Source organism: Neofelis nebulosa, chromosome 4 (genome assembly GCF_028018385.1).
Source record: "Neofelis nebulosa isolate mNeoNeb1 chromosome 4, mNeoNeb1.pri, whole genome shotgun sequence".
Classification (NCBI taxonomy): Eukaryota; Metazoa; Chordata; class Mammalia; order Carnivora; family Felidae; genus Neofelis; species Neofelis nebulosa.
In genome coordinates, this window is record NC_080785.1 from 134,205,905 (window position 1) to 134,212,946 (window position 7,042).

Below are 7,042 nucleotides of genomic sequence, written 5' to 3' on the forward strand. Positions count from 1 at the left end.
CACCAACGACTTTTTAAATCTAGAGCCTTCACACATGCTGTGTCTGACATTCTTCACCACACTCTGAAGAACTTTATACTCATTGCTCAGGTTACTTTTTCAAAGAAGACCTTCCTCCTACCCTATATAAATTACAAGTATTTATTTACAATTACTTATTCTGTCCCAAGGACATGTAACTGTGTATTTGTGTATTTTTAATCATCTCCATCCTCCCTGCCTCATTAAATTGTACACTCCATGAGGGCAAGGCACATATGGATTTCATTTTGCACTGAATATCCAGATTGCTAAACACCGGTGCTATGCAATTCATTAGAGCTACTCACTGATAGTTTTTTTCTCTCTTCCAAAGAGCACGAGGTGGAATAGCTCTTTGGGGTCCCTGGAAGCTAGAGGCGAACATGGGACTTACTTTGGCTGATTAAATGCAAAAGGGCATGATGATTATTACTTCTGAGTAGAAGAATCGAAGGACTACTATGTAAGTGTCCATGTTTCTCCCACTCCTAGCCACACATGATATTCTGGACCTGTATTCTATACTACAGTGACCAGTGGCCAAATGTGGCTATTAAAATTTAAATTCATTGAAAGTAAATAAAAGCACAAATTTAGTTCCTTGGTCACATTCACCACATTTCAAGTATTCATGTGCAACCTGTGAGTAGTGGGTACCATTTTGGCAGTGCTGACATTGACCATTTCCTTCACCATATAAAGATCTACCGGACAGAGCTGCTGTAGATGCTGGAGACTCTGTGCCTCTAACTGAAGAAAGTATGAAGCACAGCCATCAGCCACCTAAGATACACAGATTATACGAGTGTAAAATAACCTGTGTTATCAGCAACTTGTATTGCAGGTTTGTTTCTGCAGCTTGTTTCCCAGCCTATCCTAACTGCTAAAAGTCATCACTAAGTACTTGCTAAGTAGCTTAATGATTGAATGTCATCTGAGGTAAGTGGCTAAAGAAGGGGGATGGAAGAGCTTTGAAGAGTAGTGAACAGCATTAGCAAACGTTTAAATCTGAGAAGTAACCATATCTCTGGGGTAGTATGGTTTATGCGATGAAGCTTCAGACAAGGGAGAGACCAGGAGAGAAGTAGTAACAACTAAGAATTGGTACACAAAACACGAGAAGGTCAACGGTAGATGCCAAACTTGCATCTGACCCTTAGATCTAGTGAACAGTTAAAATCTACAGAACCTATAACTTGAGCCCATGACTGATATTGCCTTGCCAATTTAACCACCTTAGTATGCCACCTTCACAAACCACCACATCCTTCAAATGGAAATGACAAACCTACTTGGGAACATCATCAGTGATTTGCTGAGGAGAACATGTGTAAAGAACCTGGATGATGATTGGTACCCAGGAGGATGTCCTTTTGGTTACAGAATTGTGGCTTCAGCCCACAGCTGAGGAAGAGTGGAGAAATACAGGATGTTCCAAAGTCAGAATGAAGAGGGCAGCTACTTTCCTGGAGCACTTGCTCAAGGGCGCCATTAACTAGCCCCATCTCCCCCACTCAGCCTTGTCATCGCATTAAGAGAAGTACAGTAGGAAGAGCTACTGCCTCTATTTCTCCCAGTGGGTGACTGGTGAGAGGTACCTCCTCTCCTTGGAGTCAGCAGTCCTCCAGGAAAGTCACTTCTAAAGCTTGTGAGTGACTGAACTACTTTGCTCATGGGGTGGGGACAGGGTGGAGACAGGAGATTCTTTCTCAAGGTTGGTATGACTCAGGATTGGACACAATGAGGCAAAAGGGAGAAAAGATAAGAATAACATTAAAAAAAAAAAAAACCGGGACTGAATCTCAGTACAATCCTAAAGACACCACTGGAGCAAGTAAAAAATAAGACAAAACAAAATAAACAAACAAAAACACCTAAAAGTTGTGGAATTGAGCTGAGATGCTAAGAATGATGTTACTCAGCTGGGAAAGAGCGGGGGCAATTTTACACATGCTTCTTTAAAAAAATTTTTTTTAATGTTTATTCATTTTAGAGAAGAGATAGAGATAGAGAGCGAGAGAGCCCATGAGCAGGGGAGGGGCAGAGAGAGAGGGAGACACAGAATCCGAAGCAGGCTCCAGGCTCTGAGCTGTCAGCACAGAGCCCAATGCAGGGCTCGAACCCATGAAATGAGAGATTATGACCAGAGCCGAAGCCAGACGCTCAACTGACTGAGCCTCCCAGGTGCCCCAATATGCTTCTTGAAGCCTATTATTAGAAAAGTTTTTCCCTAAAAGTTATTCTAATAATTTGAGATGCTTCAGTGAGCCAATTATACGAGGATGATGCTGGGGACATAGCAAGCCCTTGATGATCTTTCCAGGTGTGACAGCTGGTGAGATGTTTTTAAAAATTGGCTCTTGAAGGCTCTTCACTTCTATCCCTTAAGCTCTGAGTTGATGAAACATAAAGTTATCATTAAAAGAAAGTGTGGGGATACAATCTGATATTCTTAGAGTATTGCTAGTTTTATAATTAATTCATGGATGAGAGAGCCATTATCCGATAGCATCCAGAAATGGGGAAATTATTCGTTTCAGACAAGCACCCCTGGTCCTGTTATAATTTTTGATTAAAATGAAAACTTACCAAGTTTTATTCTTCAAAATGTGATAGCTTCATGGGCAATTGCAATCAGCTAGTTCCATTGTTGGGTTTCTAATTCCCGGGCTTATAATAATATATATATATATATTTTTTTTTTTTGGAGTCAAACATGACATAATGCTCGAACTCCTGGAGCTAGCAAAGATGATAAAATGTTTTTGCCGCAGCAGGTGCTCTGCAAAATCCTTTATTAAAAAGGGCTGCCACACACAGGCTCAGAGTGTGATGGATTGTACAGAAATTAAGAGTGACATACTATGAATTTACAACATCAAAAATTTCCCCTAATTAAAGCAATGGGAATGGACCCCAAACAGAATCTGGCTGGAGCTGGACGAGAATGATTATATTCCCCCATGAGTCCAGAAGAAGGATTCTTGACCCACTGTCCTCACAACAACTTAGTACTTGAATTAAGCTATAAGCTGATGGTAAAAGGCAACTGACGTTATTTCACCAAAAGCCTTTCTTTTCTGCTATACTTTGACTTCTATGTCCAGCATGTGATGCGGACATTTCCTTTTAAAAAAAAAAAATGTGTGCAATTAGACTTGGTAATGTAGCTGTCCTGTTGACAGAGTAAACCCTCCTGACAGTACGAGCGTTCTACTTCCAGACATCAGAAGGGCTCACAGAGTCGTTCAAACTGTGACAGAGTGTCTTGGCAGTGACTGAGGAAAGCTTGACAAGCAGTATCTACTAACAAGTCCATGATTGCCGGGGAAGGTGTTGAGTGACTTTTCCTTACCTGCACGTTCGTTCTCGTTCATTCTCGCACAGAGGGAAAGGAAGGTATGTGTACGTCTCCTGCAGGAGGTATTTAATGAGCCACAACTATGACACAAAAACAGATGGATACCGTGTCTTTCACAGCCTTTGGAAGAGAAAGGATAGGTGGCCGGGATCATGTCTGGAACAGAGCTTTTCAGAAATAATAATGTACCCACACAGATAATGGACTCTGGCGCTAAACGAGCTCACTTCTCCCCGGATGTATATTCATCTCCTAATTGTCAGGTAGGTGTTTCCCACACTGATCCAGACAGGGACACCCTAGTGTTTCCTTCATCCAGCAGATTTTATGGCTTTTTCCCCCCCTTTAGAACTCTGAGGAGGACATGAATAGTGACACGCATATTCTCTCTCTCCCTCCCTCTCCATCTCCCTCGCTCTCTTTCTCCCCTGTCATACATTATTTCCATACGTTACCATAAACATACACAAAGGACTTCAATTTCTCACTGTTTCTTAAATACATCTGTATTTCTCATCCCGATAAATCATTTATTTTAATAACTTTTCTTCACTGGTGTGAAAAAGCATTATTATTATTATTATTATTATTTAATGTTTATTTATCTTTGAGGGAGAGAGAGAGTGTGAGCGGGAGAGGGGCAGAGACAGAAGGAGACACAGAATCTGAAGCAGGCTCTATGCTCTGAGCTGTCAGCACAGAGCCCGATGTGGGGCTTGAACTCATGAACCACAAGATCATGACCTGAGACGAAGTCAGCCGTTCATCTGACTGGGCCACCCAGGTGCCCCAAAGCATTATTTTTAATAGTTTGGACTTCAGCGCCAAGCATCTCCATGGTTTCTCCTAGCTGGGTAGTGTTGGGCAAGTTACCTAACTAAATCTCTTTTGCAAACGGAGGATGTTAATAATATCTATTCTCAAAGAGTTGTTCTGAAGAAGAAATGAAATTATGCATGTATATCCAGCATATGGGGTGCACCCACTAAATGGTAGCTATGAATATTTACCACCATTATAATTATTATCAATGAACTGAGACCTAAAATCACTCGAGCTGGTAAAAAATTGCATTTGCAGAAGCTGAAACTGGTAATAAATTACAAAACCGTTTCAGGAAGGCAAGGAGAGGCCTCTGCCTTTATTCGTATACTCCCATTTTCATTATTCTCAGTGTCAGACATGGGTGATGTCAGAAAGAGGGTAGGAAAAATTTGAGGACAGGCAAGGGGGAAGAAGTGAAAAAGTGAGAAAGTGAAATGGAGGGAAATTCCAGACTCTGGAGAATATGAAAGATGTAATGGTACATAATTCTAAGACGACATTTTTCTCTCTTTTCCACAAACCAGCAGCTTCTCTGACTGTTCCACTTATTTTAATGAAGCCCCATATTCCAGCTCACATGCGTTTGAAATCTTCTCTAAATACTTTCCTAACACGATGATTTTAATGGTGTCAGGGCCAGATCAAAAATACCCTCACTATCAAAATCGCATCTACCCGTTCGTCTATTCTATCCAAACCACGGTGACTTAGAATCCACAGTCCCAGGATGGCAAATAGACTTCAGCTCAGATACCATCTCCCACTGAGTGGTTATGGCCACTTGCATTGCTGTGTTGAAACGATTTCTGAGTCTATGGCTACAGCAGCAAAGAAGGGCACAACTCATGTCTGCCTCAAGCGTGGGAGTGGGGAGTGGAGGCAAGATGCTCATGTATTAGCCCCTCTTGTGATCTTTAGCATCGTATCATTACCTTCATTGGTTATGAATCTTATCCTTCCTTGAATTCACTTGTATGTGCCATCATTTCACCTATCCCCTATTTTTTTTTTTTTTTTTTTTTTTTAGGAATTCAGAAAACAGGAGGTCTTTTTCCCCCTCTTAACAGTTCCACATGAATGCTTTGCATGCTGCAAATACTTGGTAATTATATGTTGACTGATTGACACCCGGGAGCAGAAATTAAGGTGTTTGAGTGTGTACAGGCAACCACACAACAGCTCTTCCTTTCTGCTGGCGTTTTTTTCTTCCCTAAGCGCCCAGACTGTAACACCTTACAAGCTCCCTTGGTGCTTTTGAAAGCAAGATACAAATACGCTGTACGTGGAAAGGAAGACGTGCCTGCCACGGTCTGCAGGATTAGTCTCTGCAACACAGAATTACTGAATCTGTAAAGTTCAGTATCATTTTCTCCGTCCTGCATGCCGTTGGGAATGGCAGGCTACAGAAAGCAGATCTCTTGAAAGGGAACGCACATCCACTCATCTCCACAGGAACCACAGTGAAAAGGGTGTTCAAAGCTATGGCACACAGCTTAGGTTTGGCAAGAATCATGGCTAGCTTGGAGAGCAAGCGCCTACTCACAGTGGTGCTGTTTAGCTTCTCCCGTTCCCCATTGTGCCTCTCAATGGGTTCAAGAAAAAGCCACAACGAACCGACCACGGCAGGGACGTGCTGTCAGCAAGTCAGAATAATTATGGCACCTTTCAGGCTGTCAAGATGTAGGCGCAAGAGACAGTCTTTATATTTGAGTTCACAAAGTGAGTGTGTGTAGGTACGCATGCACACACATAATAACAGGTACACATGGATCAGCTCAACCACTGCGATTGCTCGGGAAATTGATCCAGCTAGATCAAGCCAGAGAGATTCGTGCTGTCTTGTGCATCACAGAATGCTGAGTGCATCCCTGGCCTTTCTACCCACTGGATACCCTTAGTTAGTGTCCACTCCTGAGCTGTGATACAAGGGTCTCTAGATATTGCTAAATCCTCTGGGGAAATATCACCCACGGCTGAGAACTGCTGGACAAGACCTTTCTTTTTCAGTTTCCCGAGGGTGAAAGAGACATCACATACACACAGGATTTACTGGTGATATAGTTTGACAAATTATATACATGTACCATTTATTTTATCACTCAGAATTGCCTTGAAGGAAAGTCGTATTTGTCCCAAGCAGCAGTTGTGTTAAAAATGTCTTTAGTGTATTCAATACTTGCAAAGAACACGGGATTTTGATTTTGAAACACATCACCCTACATTAGTCAGAGTATTTTTGTGGAGACAGAAATATACCATCCAAACACAAAGAAGTTAAAACTACAAATCATGGCAAAGCTGGCAGTTTAACTAAATTGGAAATGAGGTGACAAAATAAACGAAAACACAAAACATTATAGAATAAGCATGTCCTTCACTGCATCTTTTTTTTTTGTTATAAATTGAAGAGAAACATATACAATAGGAGTTAAATACACAATACTTTCCACCTATCAGAATACACTAATGCAAATAGATTTCTGAGCAGGTGTCTCTAAAAGCTGTAGTCATTAATCTGGATTTGCAAACATCTTGACTTTCCAATGACAAGGTGGGGAAAAGTAAGTGAAATCCTCATCAGCATTAATTGAATGATGAAACAGCGCTAAAGATACACTGTATCACAAGTTTTCAATGAGATTTTATACCTTTTGTTAGTAGGCATTCCTTCTGTTTCCATTCCTTCTATGTGTAGAGTTGGCTGCTGCTAATTAACTTACTAGTTATGATATGAAAAGAGGACAAAGACTGGGGCAAGTGACTTTTAGGAAGCTTTCTATTTCACGGTCATATTTTCTCCAGGACAAAGGAGAGCATTTAGTCAAATTGCTTTCA